Source organism: Bos indicus, chromosome 19 (assembly GCF_029378745.1).
Source record: "Bos indicus isolate NIAB-ARS_2022 breed Sahiwal x Tharparkar chromosome 19, NIAB-ARS_B.indTharparkar_mat_pri_1.0, whole genome shotgun sequence".
NCBI classification, from domain to species: Eukaryota; Metazoa; Chordata; class Mammalia; order Artiodactyla; family Bovidae; genus Bos; species Bos indicus.
The window spans coordinates 51,607,439-51,626,534 of record NC_091778.1 but is presented as its reverse complement, the minus strand read 5'-3'; the positions used below and the strand labels follow the sequence as shown (position 1 = coordinate 51,626,534).

The 19,096-nt window shown below is 53.0% G+C and overlaps 1 pseudogene; it reads left to right on the top strand.

The window, feature by feature from the left end:
• Positions 1-457: 457 nt before the first annotated feature.
• Positions 458-10,091, top strand: LOC109573327 (secreted and transmembrane protein 1A-like; annotated as a pseudogene).
• The last annotated feature ends 9,005 nt before the right edge of the window (positions 10,092-19,096 follow it).

Below are 19,096 nucleotides of genomic sequence, written 5' to 3'. Positions count from 1 at the left end.
CCCCAAATGCCAATCCTCAGAATGCAAGAGCCGAAGAGGGGCAAGGAGCATCCAAGGTGGTCTTAGGCTGGTGTCAGGTTCAAGTGGCCACACGAGATTCTGTGTGTCACAACCCGTCTCTACAGGACACGTGCTCAGGGAGTTTTGCATGTTTTATATAAAATTCAAGATAACCCCAGCAATATAAATGGACTTTTCTCCCAGGGACTTGTTTCCTGTCTCATCTGTCTTTCTCATCCGTCTGACAGTGGTCCCACTGCAGACATTATAAAGGTGTCGAGAAGGGTCATGACACAGTTGGGTCAGGGGAGGAGCTTGGGGACCCTCACCCACCCTGGCCAGGCTGCAGCCCCTCTCACTGGCTTCCCAAGGAGCCTAAGGGAACTCTGACTCATCAGCTTTCCTTCTTCCAGGGAGTGTCCCAGAAACCAGTAAGGAGGACGAGGGACCCCTTAAAACTCATCCACGTCCTGCTGGCCATGCTGACGTCGGCATCCACTCTCCTCGCTCCCAGGATGTTCTGGGTCCTCTTGTTGTTGGCGGCCTTCAGGAGTGCTCAGAGTGGAAGTAAGTGGCATGGTCCCAACTCTGCCTTCGGGGGAAGGGGGTGGGGGGAGGGGGCGGGGAATGCAGCAGGGGCAAGATGGGTGTGGGAGGAGAGACCTAGATCAGGCCAGGAGGGGCCCAGGCTCCAGGTAGTGCCAGTGACCCCACGAAGGGCAGCCACTGGATGTCCTGAGGTCCAGCCATGACCCACACGTGTGACTTTCCCCCCACAGCCTGGGACAACCCCAAGTGCACCAGGGGTGTGGTTTCTGTGCCGAGGGGCAAGCCAGCCACGATGAGCTGCGGCATCTCCAATGCCTTCTCCCACATCAACGTCTCCGTGAAAGTGAACCACACAGCACCCTGGAAGCTCATCTGCAGTGTAAAGCCGCCAGGAGACTTCTGCCAGGATGGATGGGATCTCTGGATTTGGGAGGGCCAGGCATACCTAGTAACTGATAAAGCCCGGGACACCCAGGCAGGGCAGTACAAGTGGACTCTGCAGGGACGCCAGATAAATACCGAAATCACCACACTGACCGTCGTAGGTGAGCAGGGCGGGGTGGGGGGTATTGACCCCAAGAGCTTCTCTTTTTGGCGGGCAGGAGTGCGGAGCAACTAGGGAGGAGTGACTCCTGCCCACCTGAGGTGGCCAGAGCCACGGAGATGAGGCCTGAAGAGGACTTCCACCCTGCCCCACGCACGCCACGGCTATGCCCTCTCTGAGCTTCTCAGGCCAGCCCCGGCACATGTGCCTGCTTACTGTCCCCGTGTGCTCAGGGAGCTGGCACCCCCTCCCTAAACACTGCCTATCCCCCCACCTCCACCCCTTGCTGTGCTGCAAACTCCCCAAGTCACCGTCGCTCCCTCCCTGCCCTCGCCTGTTCATACACAGTCAGAGTCACCCTGAGCACTGGGGACAGGAAGCAGGGCTCCAGCTTTGCCCCAGACAAGGAACAGTGGGAGGGGCTGAGAGGCACCCCTCAGCCTAGCCGGGCCCTGGGCGGGGAACTCAGTGGGGCCTTTTTGAGCTGCTGTATCAAGGGCTCATCTGATACCTGGGGCGGACGGGCTGTGTCAGGGCAGGCCCTGGGCAGCCCCCCGCCAACCTGCCCTGTGTCTCTTTGGCAGACTCGCATTGCCTGCCTCTCACACCTTCCGCAGGTAGGTGTTCCTATCTTCATCCTGGGCTACAGGAGGGGAGCCCCCAGAAAGCCCCCTTGGGTCTTCCGTCCACAGACACCCTCACCCTCTGTGCCTGGAGCCCTGCCCATCCCATGCACCCGTGCCCCTGTCATTCTCCCACCCATGGGCTTCCCAACCACAGGTGATGTCCCCCTCGAGGGTGCCCCCAAGGTGATGGGGGCTCCTGCACAGGTGAACAAAGGAGGGAGGGTCCGATCACCCATTTTTCGCAGGTTGGCAGGTGAACATACCCCATTCGGATCTTAATCTTGAATACACTGAGCCAGATCCGGTTAATCTTCCCGATCCTTGCCCTGGGTGTCCTCCTCAGCCTGCTGATCTGCACACTGGCGTGGTGCCAAAGGCCTGGCTCCCTGAACTTCAAGCTCCAGAAGGTATTGGCCGCTGAGCCTAGTCTGTGGGCTGGGGAGAGGCGGGGTCATCTCGGACATGGCATAGACACTCTGCCCCATGGTCTCATACCCACCGAGACCAGTGAGAGAGTGGGGGGAATCTGAGGTCCCAGAGAGCCAGAACACCTGCCCCAGAGGACCCCAGCCAGCAAATGCAGTCCTAGTCCCAGAACGCAGATGCCCCACCGCAGACAGGCCACAGAGTCCACACCACCCCTAGGACCCCCTAGGGGATGGCATGGGGGCTTTCTGCTTCTTCCAGGAGACCTAAGATGTGTGGGTGGGGGATGTTCCCAAAGGACGCACTTGTAGGCAAAGGTGTCTTGCATGGCTCTCATCCCCCCCATCCTCCCCACTTCCCCAAGTAAGGAGGCTCTGAGCCTGGGGTGGGGAGCTGAGTGCACCGTGCACACTGGACTCTGCAGAGGGGACATGCAGCGAAGAGCAGGCTGAAGACTAGGAAGCTTGGCCACTTCCTGGCGTCTTCCTGATGGACATGCCAGGGAGGGCTCCTTAGCAGGTTCTGGGGCCCAAAGTGCAAAAATCTCACGTTCCATAACACTTGACCTAACGGGACCCTCCCCTTCTCCACCCCACCCAGGCCTGGGCTCCTCCCCAGGGCAGGAGTGCCATGCTGTGGTCACCTGGGAGATGCCCCAGTCTGGGGTCCTCAGCTGATCGTGGACACCCTCTTGTCTTTAGAACATGAATAAGAACCAGTTTGAGGGACCTTCAGAGAAGCACTTGAGGAACCAAAATGAGGAAATCAGTGGCCTGAGATGATGCATGAAGCCTCCTCCACCACCGCCACAGGGTAGAGCAGCCCCTCTGGATGGGAGACTGGACAGGTGGCTGCTGGTGGAATCTCTGTCCAACCTCCCTGGTCTCCCCCAGCCCTGGGGCTCCCCGCTCTGCCACCTGCCCCACGTGCTGCCCCTTCCTGTTCCCAAACCACATCCCAAACCATATATGCCAGATGTCTTTACAAGCAAAGCTGTGCAACCCCACTGAGTGTATTCTTTGTCGTTTTTTTGGAGGTGGGCTGGCACGTCTTTTTCTCTTCCTTTCCTCTTTTGTTCCCTTATGATTTGATGACTTTCGTGATGCACTTGAACTGCTTTCTCTTTTGTGTGTGTATACCTATGATAATAGACTTCCGGTTTGTGGTGACCATGAGATTTCGATACAGCAGTCTACATATACGTGCATGAGTGTTTTCAGTTGCTGATCTCTTCTTTCCAGTGCATTCCGAATGTCCTGCGTGCGTCCTCTCCTCCTCTGCTGATTCCTGGTTTTGACCTCCTGTTTGTGTGCGTGGATGGTGTCCTACTTCTACTGCGTGTTTGCCTTTACTGGTGAGCCCTCTTATTTCATCCTTTTCCTGTTTCTTGTTGTGGCCTTTTCTTTTCAGCATAGAGAAGTTCCTTTAAAGATGGAGCTGGTTGGTGGTTCATTGAATATGTTCCTAAAAGGTACATATAATGTGATAAAAAGAAGGTTTTTCTAGAAGTGCTACCTTCTGTGCTTTTCAAAACATCCACATTGCTAATCCTCAAGATGACTACACTAAACCTAGTTAGCGAATCATCGAATGAGCTGAGAAATATATCCTTAAGTGAAGAAAATAAAAATCTGAAAGAAGCTGCTGTGAGTCTTACAAGCAGAAAAGCCCAACGAGGGCTTCCCTGGTGGTCCAGTGGTTAAGAATTCGCCTTGCAATGCAGGGGACGCGGGTTCGATCCCTGGTGAGGGAATTAGGATCCCAAGTGCTGTGTGGCAGCTAAGCCTACATGCCACAACTACAGAGCCCATGAGACCCGACACAGCCAAATAAATATATATTAAAAAAAAAAAAAAGTAGTCCAAGTACATGCAGAAGGCCAGATATCTGGGAGTCCTCACTCACCATGAAGAATCTCAGATTGGATCAATGCACGGTGCCTGGCGACTGTCCTCACAGGAGGGTAACGATCCCAGAACAGCTTCGCTGGCACCCAGAGTCCAGGTCTAGAACTGACTGCATTTGCATCTCCAGGTTAAAGAAAGGTTCGTGCCAGAAATGCTGGGTTTCTTCCACCCCCTGGGCCAGGCCCCTCAGACACAGTGGGCACGGCACGTGGGACCGCCAGGCTTTGGGGGCCGTGGAAATCTGTTCCGTTTTGCCTAAAACACACCAAAGGTGTTGATGCTTTGAAAGTCATTCAAAGGTCATTTTAATATTGCTATTACGGTGGGACGGGCTCACTTTAGGTCATTCAGCCCCTGCACACCCAAGGCAGGAAACCTAGAAAGAAATACTGTGTCTAGGTCTTTGACTAATTTTAATTTTCTACTTGTTGCTTATCTGTACGTTCAAGGATTTCTCTAAAGGAAGTTTAGCTCTGAGTCCTTGCACTGCCCTAGAGACCCTTCCCCCCAGACCCCCCTTGCTCATCCTCAGCCACACTGGCCCTCTTGCAGGCCCTCAGAAACCCCAGGCATTCTCTGGCCCTGGGGACCATGCGTGTGCTGATGCCTCTGCTTGGAACCCTGTTCCCAGATATGCCACCTGACCCTCTCTCACCTCCTGTCCTTTACTCCTGTGGCCCCTGAGGTTCGGCACCCCTCTCCCAACAGGTGCTGTGTGTCCTGCCGCAGGTCTGCTCGTCCTTCCCTGGAGTCGTCCCCAGTCCCCGGACCTCTCGTTCATCTCACCCTCTGCCCTTGGCACTGGCGCTGGCACACGCGGGCGCCCAGGGAGTGCTGGTGATGAACAAAGGCAGGATGAGGTTAGAATGGGGTGAGTTTGACAAGCCTGATGTTTTATTGGTTCCTGCCAACAGTTTTGTTAGGATCCTCTGGGCCTTTGGCAAGATCTGCCCCTGAAATAGATACACCCTCACTCAAGAAGTGTCTGTAGGTAGGTGGACAGCCCCTGCCAGGGGCAGGCACCCAGCAAACCTAATCTGCCCCCACCCCAAACCCCACCCAGGACCCTGAACTATCAGCAGAGGAGCGTCCAGTCAGAGGAGGGGGTTTCTAGGGAGGAAATCTCTTAGGGCTGTCTGGCCACACTTGGTCCACGCGTGAACCACACGCACACGGCCGGCACACCCACATGTGGCTTTGGGCCAACACTGGAAGCTTGGCCCTCTAGCCCAAGGCTGCCAGGACAGAGAAATGTCTTCCTGTTCCTGGTTGCCCAGAGTCTGTCTCCTCTTCAAGCACCGCTGAGCCCTTGGGGTCAGGGTCCAGGCATGGGTGTCCCTCTGCCCTGAGGGCTGCTCACCAGGACCCTGGTGCACCAACATACTGGATGGTAGCCCAGCTGAGCAGTTCCAGCCCTCGCACCCACAGGAAAGAGAATTGTGAGCCACTCGGGCAGCCACAACCTGGGCACATGCCCCGGGCCTTTCCCCCAATGAAAGGGTGACTGACTTGATACTCCAAGTTTCTGGACATAAATCGGGTCCCAGCAGAAAGTGAACCAGAAGACCCGGGCATCTGGAAGCGGACCCCCATCCCCACCTGGGGACCCCCTTGTCCTTCTCCTGGTCCTGCCCCTGCCCATTCTTGCCCTCCTTTCTCCTCTCCCTGGTGTCCAAGTGGGACAGAGTGGCAGGATCACGGGGCTACCAGTGTTATCTTAACTAGACACTCCTGTGAGAAAGTCAGCCCTGAGCTTCTGAGGGGGGCAGGGGCAGCTTGTGAGTTACCCTGGATGATCTGGAGGGGTCTCTGACGGGGACTCGACCTGAAGGCCATGTGGCTGGCCCCCAGCTCCTCCCCAGGCTCGCCCTAGAGTGTGGCAGGAAGGCTCACTCCAACCTGGAGCTCATCCACACCAAGAGGGGCTCTCTAAGGAAATTAACACAAAATCACCAGTACAAGTCCTGGGACAGAAGCAAATGCTTATTTGGAATGAGAAAAGAAATCACACATTTTATAAAGCATCCAAAATATCCAGGAAGTAACAATATTTTAAAATTAACTGACACCACAGACCATTCTTTTTTTTTTTTTTTTGGCTGCATAATTTCACTGTCTCCTCTTTGGTGGCCTCTTCAGACGACCACAAAAGAGCACAGAGAAATGTCATTCTTATGAAAGCACAAGTCTGGCCGGAACAAGACGTTTATGATGGAGCAGGATGGGCTTGGCCTGCTGGGGTGTGAAACAAGTGCCTTGGCGCCCTACAAACACAGGAATTTCAGGAAATTCTAGTTTTCAAAGTCTCACACAGAAAGAAAGATGGGCAGCAGAGGGTGGGGGTGGGGGTGGAGTTGGTGCAGTTATAATTGTGTCTGACTGCATTGTGGAGAGCACTCCCGAAAGTGAAATGTGTGTTGACCAGCATGGGCGAGTACCACAGCCTCTGCCAACAATCTCACATCTTATACACCTCACCTGACGCTGCCAGGACATGGATGCGAAGGACACGGATCCCTTTTGTCCACCCCTTGAACCACACATCTCACACCTTCCTGTCATGAAGCCAGAGAGCCTGCCCAGAGCAGGGGGCGTGTAGGGAAGAAATCTGTACCTGGAGGCCAGAATGATTGCAAATGTAGTGGTTTAAAACAACAGCAATTAATTTTTTCACAATTCTGGAGGCCAGAAGTTCAAAACCAGCGTAGGGTCAGTGCTTCCTGGAGGCTCCGAGGGAGAACCTGCCCCAGGCTTCTTCCAGCTCCTGGTGGTGCCAGCGATGCGTGCTTCCTGGGCTTGTGGCCACGTCTCCACACTCTCTGCCCCGTCACCGCATGACCTTCTCCCAGTATCCAAAATCGTCTCTCCTTGTAAGCACATCAGTCGTATCAGGATTAAGGCCAGACAGGATGGTTTTGTCTTGACTACATCTGCAAAGACCCTGACTCCAAATAAGGTGCCGTTCACAGGTCCGGGTGGATGAATTTGGGGGAGTACCATTCACCCTTGGCCTTTCCTGGTCCCTTAGCAGTAAAGAACCCTCCTGCAACGCAGGAGCCGTAGGAGACATGAGTTCGATCCCTGGGTCAGGAAAATCCCCTGAAGGAGAGCATGGCAACCCGCTCCAGTATTCTTGCCTGGAGAATCCCACGGACAGAGGAACCTGGTGGGCTACGGTCCATGGGGTCACAAAGAGTCAGACACGACTGAAGTGACTAAGCACATACGTTTTCAACCTCAGCTCACCATTCCTCTCCCAGATAGATAGCAAAACCTTCATTGATCTTAGAGACACTGGCACACCCATCAATAGACCTATCAAATCAACCAAATGTATTGTCAGGTCAATTTGCTCTTAACCCAGTCTCAGAGATGCTCTGGGCCAGACTGAGGCCTCCTGACACGCAAGCAGACTGGAGAGAGACAGGGGTCCGGATCACTGCGGTTACACATCTTCACCAAGTTTTACATCATATGCGATGCCCCAGGCCTTGGGAGCCTCTGAGGCCTGATTGTCAGAACCACATAGTAAAACCGCCTTGGCCCACTGGATAGGATGTTTCCAGGAGATGGTGTCCACCCTGTGTTCCAGCTCAAACCCCCTACACACAACTTCTAGACACCGAGAGTGGATGGTTATTCCTATACAGCAGGTGTGATGGGGCCCAGTTCCTTGCAGGGCAGCACAGATCCCAGGTCAAAGACCCACCTCAGCCCCACACCCTGAAGCTTCTCTGAGAGTCTGCTGCGGGTCTCTCAACCATCAGAGCTGAGACCACCCCAGGCCTCTACCCCACAGTGGATCTTTCCAGCCCTACCTCATACCACATTGCTGTGGGGTCAGCTCTGGGCTCTACAAGGAGGGCATGCCCAGTTCAGGGTCAGTGGGTGCTCAGCCTGAAGAACACATCAGGCAGTGCCCTACAGATGCCTGACTGATGTAACCACATTAAGATCAAAAGACCCATGGACACCCCAGACTCAGTCCTGCTTAAGAGGAGATTTACCATCCTCTTTTATCCACCCTGGGCCAAGAGGAAGGCAGAGGAGGGGACTCAGCCTCCAGGCCACAGTCCTCCAAACAAGGAGGGGATGCCAGCCCCAGTGGGCCCAGAACGCCTGGGGAGAACCTGGCTGCTGTGGGAGCCTCGGCCCTGGGACAGCTGCCACGCTTCCAGCCCCTCAACCCAGGGTCCCACAACTACAGACTGAGGCCCATGTGGTCACCATTGTCCTGGCCTCCCTACAACACCGCAGGCTGGGAAGCACTGACCTCTCCACAACAGCCCCGGTAGCCATTAACAATGAATGAGGCCTTGGGCCTGGAGAGGAACAATGGTGAGTGGCTGGGAGACTGAGACATGGGGCCCACTGCAGCATCAGGAGAAAGGGACACAAATACCTATAAGTGAGAGGGAAGTTCTCTGTCAGATGGATTTTTTCCCATCTGAGCCTCCAGGGAAGCCATAGAGTGACCCTCAAACATGCCTTTGCATCTGGCTGACCCTCCTCCAGTGTCTGGGTTTCCCAGCCACATCCCATGGCCACACAGACCAACTGGGTTTAACCCATTCATTTCCCTGGAATGTAGCAATTTTTTTTTCTTTCATAAAGTCTATGTGGGCAGCTATCAGCTGAAACCAGATATAGCAAAATGTCCATCTTCCCATCACGGCTGAAAGCCACCTATTCTTTCAAAGGGTTCTGGTTTCAGACCACCTGCCCTCCCAGTTCATGCTGAGTGTGCCCATCTCCCTATGTAGGAAGAGAGAGGCTGTGGGGTCACGCCCCTTGTCTCACGGGTGCCTCAGGCAGGCAGGGTCACTGCAGGCTGGGTGGGGGGTGGCAAGTGAGGGGGCAGAAGGGACTGGGCGCCTGTCAGCACTGTCACTGAGAGTTGTTTGCCATCGATGGCTCCCTGCTCCCACCACTGGCAGAAAGCTCAGTCTTGTCACTTCAGCAAGAGTCAGGCCCTGACCTCTGCCAGCAGCCCAGTGTGCCCCTGGGCGTGGCCCTGTCGGTGCTCCCCGCCCTGCTGCCTAGAGACATGTGGAAGTCGGGGTGCCTCTGGAGTTGGGGCCACAGGCTCCCCTGCTGGAAGGTTCCCAGGGAGGGAAGGCAGCAGCACGCCTCTGCTTAGATTCCCTCTGACTCACGCCCGCTGCCTCCCCAGTGCGCAGGTTGGGGGAGGCACACCTTCCACCCTGGCTTTCAGGTCTCCGCAGGTCCCCCTGCCACCACCTGCAGGAACGGATGCTGCCCTGTGAGCCAGACTGGGGTTCCCCTGGTTCCCGTGAGGCACAGAGAGGGCCTGAGCCCTGTGACCTGGGCCCAGCTCCCCACCCCTGCCTACCAGGCCACCAAGGGGACTTAGGATTCATGCTTCTGGGGTGAATGGATTAAGGAAATCTCTGATCCTAAAGGCCTGAGTGATGCTGATCTGGTGAAACCTCCAACTCTGGCCCCACCTGAGAAACAGAGAGGTGGCCCCGCGGATATGGAATCCATTAGCCACAGACCTTCGCTTAAATACACCAAACACCAAAGACGTAAACCTGGGGTGCTTCTGGTAGACTTTCTTTTCTTCTCTCACCACCTGTAAAAAGAGCATCTCCTTCAAAACACACATTCCAGGAAGCTAATAGAAAAGGCTGAGGATTAAACATTCTGGGCAAACCATAGCAATGCGGCCTCAGTGACTGGCGGCCTGCCCTCACGGAGACCGGGCTCGTCACTGGCTGTCATCTGAGTGAACGGCTGAGGCGCTTGATGAATAACACGTGTTTTCAGTTTAAAACCATTTCTAAGGTTTATTTCAGTTTGTTTTGAAGTCAGAGAAAACCCCAACTCATACGGAGAATGACCTGGGAGGTTCAGACATTTGACACAGGCACAGGTCACACTCACTCAGCTTGTGCTCCGTGACGGTCCTGCCCACAGGCTGTAGACGGGCCTGCACTGGAGAAACTGCAGGACGTATGTGGGCAGCTCTCGTCGCCGCCACGGACCCCGCTGTGGACACGGTGCGGGATGCCATGAGGGGACATCCTGAAGGGAATCACGAGGGGCCCAAATAAGAGACACTACGAAGGGATAATCATGAGAGGATGCCACGAGGAGACACCATGAGGGAAACATCATGAGGGGATGTCATGAGAGGACACCATGAGGGCAGCCGTGAAGGGAACATCATGAGGAGCCGCCATGGGGAAACCGTTGGGCACACTATGAGGGGAACAGGATCCGGGACGCCACGAGGGGATAATAAGGAGGAGACCCCGCGAGGAAAGAAACATCATCCGGGGAAGCCAGGAGGAAACAACCTGAGGAGATGCCATGAGGAGAATATTAAGGGGAACAGCCATGTGGGGAACTTGAGGGGAACTGTGAGAGGATTCTCTGAGGGGATATCAGCGGAGTGTGCCATGAGGGGACATTGACAGATACACAAACGGCCCCACGGAGGCATAGCCACGCCTCCTACTTTATGCCCCTGTTCCTGCTGTGCGTTGCACTTTTGTTTAAAGACCCACGACTAGACAAAACCAGCATGTAAACACAAGACTGAATCACACCCATACATCTTTGGGTGGTGGGAGGATTATGGAAACTGAGGGCTTCCAGGAACCCTTGACCTGCCCCACTGGCCTGTGGCAGGCCCCTCAAGTTCCTGGGGATCCCAATGACATGGAGGAGCAGCCCTGGGGCTGCAACATCCGCTCCCAGGCCTGGGACTCTGGTACTGACTTACTGTTTGCCAATGGCATCCCCTGCTGGTGACTTCAGGCTGCATGGATGGGTGTGTCCCCACCCCAAACCACAGCCTCCAGAAAGGAGCCCCAGCCCAATGCCAGCCTGGCTCTCATCAAAACCGAAACTAAGAGCCTGTCCTTGGAAACGCTGAGAACTCCCGACTCTTATCTGTGTGGCCTCTGTTTTCTGATCTGTGGAATCAGGATGCTGCGTCCTCAGCGTCCATTGTTCTCTCCCGGCAGAGCCCTGTCTGGTGGGTTGGGAACATGTGGAAGCCATCCCCAGGCCAGCTCTGCTGCATCAGCAGCCCCACAGACCTGCTGTGAGTGTGCAGGTGTGTCACGTCTGTGAGTGCGGGTGTGCAGTGTCTAAGTGTGCATGCATGGGCCCCTGGTGTTAGGTGTGTTCCCAGGGCCCTTGGAGCAGGTACCAGGGTTCCTGGATCCCTCGTGCCTCGGCCAGGTCTAGTGACTGCAAGTCAATAGAAGACCTGATTAATAACCATAGGACCTTGAGATGCAGAGGGCTGGACCCCAAAGGCAGGAACCACACACTTACAGGACTGAGAACCAGATGTTGGCTGAGGCCACTTTTGGGAAGGATTTTCTGCTTATCTGCGATTTCCAAGGCTTCTAAAATGAACATGAACTTCTGTGGAAATAAGAAAACACACAACTGTAACATTCTCAGCCAGTCTGTAGCCTATGTCCACAGTCTGGGTGAAGCAGAGACACGGAGAAGCCTCAAGAAGGGCAAAGGGGCGACCCATCCAGCCTTCCCCTGCAGATGGAAACCCCAGGCGGTGCAGAAGCCTGTGAGTGGGGTGCGGGTGTGTGGGTGCTATGTCACTGTTCTGGTTCGACAGCAAAGGGGCGGGAGGCGGTGTTAGGGAAATGACAATGGAGGAAGGCTTGTTCAGGTTTCAGAGGCTGGAGAACGGGCCTCTGACTGACTTCTGATCTTGCCTGGGCTATGTGCCTGCTGGCAAACACACAAATTGTTACCAGTAAGTAAGGGGCACTTTGGATAAGAAAGGGAACGGGGCTTGGATTTTCTTGAGCCCCTGGAGTTCTGGCCAACTCCCTGGGGTCTGGGAAATCTCGTGACTCACAAGGTGCAACAAACAACAATGTAAAAGGTGAAGGAAAACCAGAGCCGCATTGTTGCACACCCACGGATGATGGTGTCAGCTGCACCCTGGGATTCCAAGCGGGAGCCTCCAAAACCGCAATTTGAAGTCTCCCCTGTGTGATGCGGACCTTTTCCCAACTGGGACTCCATATGCTGTTACCAAGGGACCTTCCAGCTCTGTTTACATCTGGATGTTGGTTGGCCCCATGTGGTGATGTATGTGCTGTTACTTTTCTCTATTGTTTCTATTTCTCTTCTTTTAAGGGCAGTATATTGAAATTAAGCCAAATATTCTTCTAGTAAATATTGAAAATGTTTATTGTGTGAAATGTGGTTTCTTTTGTTGATGAATCCTTCGAACCAAAAACAAAAGTAAATCAGCAAAATGGTGAGGGGCGGGGATGGCTCCAAGGTCACCCAGCCAGATGTGATGCAGCACCATCCTTGAGGACTGTTTTACCTCTCTGTGACAATTGAGATTCTCTGCAATCTCAACAGACTGTCCTGGCAGAATTGGTGCCCATGAACACTCCCTATGATGCCGAAAAAAGTGATACTGCGGCAGGAGATGGTTTCCAAATTGGGTCCTGGAGCTCATCTTTGTACTAAGACTCCAGGAACAGTCATGCTTGTCTGGGGTTCATCCCGTGCCAGGCCGCATAGGACATGTGTGTGCTTACCACAGGGCATCCAACCCCGAGACAGTGTGAGGCCAGTGCTGAGAAACTTCAAAACAGCCGAGTTCATGCCAGACTGCTGGGGCTCAGGGCCCCCACAACTGGGTGTGGCCTCTCAGTGGACTCCAGCCTGGGTCAGGCCCCCTGAGAACTGGAGAAACAGAAGGTGCCGTGTCAGAGTCCAAGGCCCTGAATCCTCAGCCAAAGGTCACTCTCATGTGGAGAAACCTCTGCAGCCTGTTCAGGGTCTGGCGTTGACTGGTTCACACCCTGGGCATCTTGCCCTGAAAATGACACTCTCTGCTCTAGCTTTCCGGTCGCCACCAGAAACATCCACGACTGAGCATCGTTTCTGCTTTGGCTCAGTCTCTTCATTCTTTCTGGAGCTGTTAGTAATTACCCTCTGCTCGCCCTGCTCTTGCCCAGTATCATATTGGACACATTCTGATCTGGGGCTGGGGTGCGGTGGGGCGCTCATCGGGTATCATACTTTTTGCCTTTGCATACTGTTCATGGGGTCCTCATGGCAAGAATACTGGGAGGAGTTTCCATTTCCTCCTCCAGTGGACCAATTTTGTCAGAACCCTTCACTATGTCCTGTCTCTCTTGGGTGGCCCCATGTGGCATGACTCACAGCTTCACCGAGTTACACAAGCCCCTTCACCACGACAGGGCTGGGATCCATGAAGGGGTTAAGAAGATGTATGTGCCATAATCACGATGCTGGAGATTCTTAAAGGTGGTTTCTCAAACCCCTCAGCAGAGGCAGTGGCTGGGGTGTGCTCTTTTGGTGGAGTATGCTTCTTGGGATTAGGTGGCAATTCCTTTTCATTCTTTCCTGATTCTGCAGAAAGAGAAATTGTAGGAGCAAGTCCTCGGAACACTCCAGCTTTTAGAAACACAGTCTTCAGTACCCCGGCTCGTTTTTGCTGCCGTAGAAAGGAGGTCACTATAGCAGTGACTGGGGAGTGGGCTGTGTAATTGGCCTGGTGGATGGAGGTCACACCCTAAAACACAATCTCTTCACATCCAAGCCTCTCAAACAGACCGAGTAATGGGGCAGAGTGACACGCTTCCCTGTGGAGGGATGGGGCCTGCCTGGGGAGGAGGAAACGTGCCTTGTGCCAGCCACCCCACGCACGGCCCTTGCTTAAAGCTGCACATTCTGCCTCTTTTTGGAAAGCAAGACTGTGGATGTTGGACTCTCAGGACATTTGGGCTAAAATGTACTCACACACTCAGACCCAGACGACGCAGGAATTCTCTGTCAATTTAAATGCCATTTCTCAAGAATCGAAGTTTAAAAGTCATTTATATCAATGGCTTAGGGAAATAGGATTTGTGGGTTGTAGAAGATGTTTCCCCTTTTGCAACAGTCTTATAATTAGGAAGGAGAAGGCAATGGCACCCCTCTCCAGTACTCTTGCCTGGAAAATCCATGGACAGAGGAGCCTGGTAGGCTGCAGTCCATGTGGTCGATAAGAGTCGGACACGACTGAGCGACTTCACTTTCACTTTTCTCTTTCATGCATTGGAGAAGGAAATGGCAACCCACTCCATTATTCTTGCCTGGTTAATCCCAGGGACGGCGGAGCCTGGTGGGCTGCTGCCTATGGGGTCACACAGAGTCGGACACAACTGAAGTGACTTAGCATAAAATTAGGAAAAACGCTAAGAAAGAAGCTATTAAACCATGTACGTGGTCTCCAATCTAAGCTACAGGCAAATGAGACAAGGAAGCTCATTGCTCAGGTGTTAGGAAACCAATACCGAGAGGACCAGGAATGCGGTGCAGGAGGTAATAGAATCACTCACTAATTAAAGCCATTGCTGCCCCCCACCCCCCAGGCTTGGCTTCCAAGCCACTGCTGGAGGAAACAGGAGAGACAGGGTGGAAATGGCAAAAAGGGGCCAGGCTAGTTGCTGCCCTGATTCTGGTCACTTGTGTTTGAAGGAGGAGGAGGAACTTGCTGCTTTCGCAATATGTTGCCAAGCTCCACATTTCTTCCCTGTGATCTTGACACTCCAATGTATCCTGATCCCAATGTATCACGGTGGATCACTGTGGATTTTTTTAGACACTCATCCTAAGGCCTCCCTGTCTCTGGAAACCCTTCCACACCTGTGCCATAGGCGCCCTCTGCAGGGTGACTTACAGGTTCATCATGCCCTCGCCCCGGGGGACAGGTGTGCTTTCCAGGCTCCCCTAAGGAAACTGGTCAAAGGAGTGTCCCAAAATAAAACCTGGCAGGGAAAGTGCATCAGATGTCGGGTGGGTGAGCTGTAGAAGGAGAGAGAGATGAAGAAAGTTTGTGAGTTGATGGCCAGGGCAGGACGGTGGCAGCAGCCAGCCCGAGGAATCACAGGAGACCTCACAGAGGGGCCTCAGCCCTGACGACCCCTTTTCCCTGGCCAGCAGGTGGGGGCCCATTCCTCCAGCTCTGGTTTCCTTTTGTGTTTGCTGAGGCTCCAGTATCTTCCATCCCTCCAACCACTGGGACTCAGAACTGAAATAGAAACCCAAATCTCACTTTTCCACCATGAGGACAGGTTAACCTGAAGCCCCTCAAAGGAAACACAAATCAGAAAGTCAGAATGCTTTAGCTCTAATGAAAGAAAAATGTGAGTCCTCTGGGCGTCTCTGGCCTTGATACCCCAGTGCTGTGCTGTGATCTGCCCTGACTGTGTGTCCTGCAGGGTGATAGAGAGAGCTCTGGCCACTGATCAGCCCTTGAAGCTGGGGGCCCCTCTCCCTCTGGGCTCCAGCCACAGGGGAAGGTTTTGCCCCTGGGAGGGCCGGCCACAGTGCCTGCCTGTGGAACAGGGTTGGATCCATCTGAAACAAGTCTGTGGCCACCAGGTTTGTGAGGTGTGGGCCAGCATGGGGCATGGCTCCTGGACACCTCCCCCGGTGTGGTCCAGGAGCAGCAGCAGCTGGTGAGCAGCACACAGCATCGCCGCTGTCCAGACCTGAAGAACAAAGCCACGTGTGACCAGGTGCTCCAGGGATGCACAGGCAGGAGACAGGTTGATCACAGCAGGCACGGTCCTGAGATCTGATGTGGTCTCCTGTGTGTTTATGAGCGGTGGACTGCCCTCTCTTCTGCAGCAGTGCTTAATTCTAAAATAAATTCTAAAGTTCTCCTGACAATTTTAACTCTAAACCTGTCATGGAGCTTTATTCATTGTCTGACTCCAGGATAGCAGGGATTGCTCCCAGCCCTGTGGCTCCATGGCATACACCATGTGAGCCTACGTGAGCCCGTGTTTGTGAGAGCGCCCGGCTGTGGGTCAAGTCGAGCCGAGGGCAGTGGCCACCGTCATGGGCCAGGTGGGCTAACGGAAGTGCACGGTGAGCCCAGCAGGACAGCACCGGGTGCTTTGGGGCAGCCTCCAGCCACACTGAGCTCCAAGGTCTAGTCACTCTGCAGAGCCTCAAAGCTATCTAAGTAAAGACTAAAGAAAAGACAAAAAAGAAAAAGATACATGCAAGTTGTGTTGAAGTCTGTTTTGAGAAAAAGGTGTAGATCTGGGTTGGAAGGAGACACAGGGCAAAAGTGACCCAGGCACTCCCTATCCTCCATGAACTGCCCTGCAACACGACAGCGACACGTGCAGCCAGGGCAAGCCCTGTAAGGTATAGTTCAGGCCAAGGCAGAAAAAGGAAAGACGACCTCAACAGACATTCAGTTCAGGTCAGTTCAGTCGCTCAGTCGTGTCCAACTCTCTGCGACCCCATGAATCGCAGCACGCCAGGCCTCCCTGTCCATCACCAACTCCCGGAGTTCACTGAGAGTCAGGTCCATTGAGTCAGTGATGCCATCCAGCCATCTCATCCTCTGTCGTCCCTTTCTCCTCCTGCCCCCAATCTCTCCTAGCATCAATCTTTTCCAATGAGTCAGCTCTTCACATGAGGTGGCCAAAGTACTGGAGTTTCAGCTTCAGCATCATTCCCTTCAAAGAAATCCCAGGGCTGGTCTCCTTCAGAATGCACTGGTTGGATCTCCTTGCAGTCCAAGGGACTCTCAAGAGTCTTCTCCAACACCACAGTTCAAAAGCATCAATTCTTCGGTGCTCAGTCTTCTTCACAGTCCAACTCTCACATCCATACATGACCACAGGAAAAACCATAGCCTTGACTAGATGGACTTTGTTGGCAAAGTAATGTCTCTGCTTTTGAATATGTTATCTAGGTTGGTCATAACTTTCCTTCCAAGGAGTAAGCGTCTTTTAATTTCATGGCTGCAGTCACCATCTGTAGTGATTTTGGAGCCCAGAAAAATAAAGTCTGACACTGTTTCCACTGTTTCCACATCTATTTCCCATGAAGTGATGGGACCGGATGCCATGATCTTCGTTTTCTGAATGTTGAGCTTTAAGCCAACTTTTTCACTCTCCACTTTCACTTTCATCAAGAGGCTTTTTAGTTCCTCTTCACTTTCTGTCATAAGGGTGGTGTCATCTGCATATCTGAGGTTATTGATAATTCTCCCGGCAATCTTGTTTCCAGCTTGTGTTTCTTCCAGTGCAGTGTTTCTCATGATGTACTCTGCATGTAAGTTAAATAAGCAGGGTGACAATATACAGCCTTGACGTACTCCTTTTCCTATTTGAAACCAGTCTGTTGTTCCGTATCCAGTTCTAACTGCTGTTTCCTGACCTGCATACAGATTTCTCAAGAGGCAGGTCAGGTGGTCTGGTATTCCCATCTCTTTCAGAATTTTCCACAGCCTATTGTGATCCACACAGTCAAAGGCTTTGGCATAGTCAATAAAGCAGAAATAGATGTTTTTCTGGAACTCTCTTGCTTTTTCCATGATCCAGCAGATGTTGGCAATTTGATCTCTGGTTCCTCTGCCTTTTCTAAAACCAGCTTGAATATCAGGAAGTTCACAGTTCACATATTGCTAAAGCCAGGCTTGGAGAATTTTGAGCATTCCTGATGAGTGCAATTGTGCAGTAGTTTGAGCATTCTTTGGCATTGCCTTTCTTTGGGATTGGAATGAAAACTGACCTTTTCCAGTCCTGTGGCCACTGCTGAGTTTTCCAAATTTGCTGGCAGATTGAGTGCAGCACTTTCACAGCATCAGGTTACCTTTATTCAGGCAAGGAGGGGCGAAGTCGGCCTAACAACCAGGTTGAGCTTGGAGAGGGATCAGGGAGGCTCCGTATTTATAGGGAGGTTTGTGGAGGTGATAAGGGAAACGGTAATCAGGCGGGATGTTTTGGGTAGTTTTTAGTTGAGATGGCATTGTAGTTGGGCAGGGGGTGCTAAGTCTTCTGGGCAGGTGTAGGGGGTGGAAGGTTTCTGGACAGGGGGTGATAAGTCCCAGATAGATGCAACCAGCCCGGAGCATCAGGGCGGGACCTAAAGTTCTGTTTTGTTTTCTCTGAAGTTAGATGATTCAGCAAGGGCCTTTGAGACTCTTGTTTTCTTTTCTTGGCCCAAAAGACTCCTTCATTCCAGACCTGAAATCATTTAAAAAAATGGGAAAAAGGGTGCCGTATCTCTCTGGCTACTTCTTGCTGGATTGGGGCAACGAGTTGGGTCTGGAATGGAGGATCGTCCTAGGGCCCAGGGTCTCCTTTTTCTGAGCTTGGGGTGAGGCTCTCGAGAAGAAAAATGGTGTTGACCTGATCTCGAGAGATGGCCCGAATCCGTTCTTGGAGAAACCTTTGAAAGAGATTGAAGAAACAGGGTCCAAATAAGAGGAATAGAATGATAAGTACCAGTGGTCCCAGGAGGGAGCAACCAAGGGAACTGCTTTCGGGGACTGTAAAGGTTTTGTAACTCTTTTCTGCGGCGTTCAATTCTGTCTCTAAGTTCTTTGACTCTGCCCTGGACTACGCCCGTTTCATTAACAAAATAGCAGCACACTTCTCCTAGGAAAAGGCAGGTCCCTCCCTTTTCTGTGGTGAGAAGGTCCAGGGCTCGCCTATTTTGGAGGGCCACAGAAGCTAATGAGTTAATTTGTCTTTGGATTGAAAGGAAGGACTCCACTCCCTGCTCCATGTCTTCATTAAGTTCTTGGGACAGCTTGTAGTAGAATTGGGCAGAGGTTGAGCTGCCTCCAATCCCGGTGCCTAGGGCTGCTGCTCTGCCAGTCCCAATCAGGAGGGAGGCTATGACGGCTCGTCTTTTCCTGTGGGAAAGTTCCCCTTATGGGGAAACTCTTGTTCTACCTCTTCTTCTTTGAGGAATGTTAGGCCCGGGGTCAGGAAGACCAAGATGCAAGGTCCAGGGGGTCCAACGGGAGACACGAATATGTGCAGGTCCCGCAGAGAGTGAGGATTCCTGGATTGGTGCAATTATTTGTGCTGTTCCAGAGAACCCAAGTGGAACAGAAGGAGGGAGCGGAGTTTCTAAGACCATTGTAGTTGGGACTAGAGTAGTTGATACAGGTTAGGTTTGAAGAGGCTGAGAGAAGGACATTGTCAGAGACTGGCCCAATGAGTTGTGTAGTTTTTTGTTGGGAAGGGGAG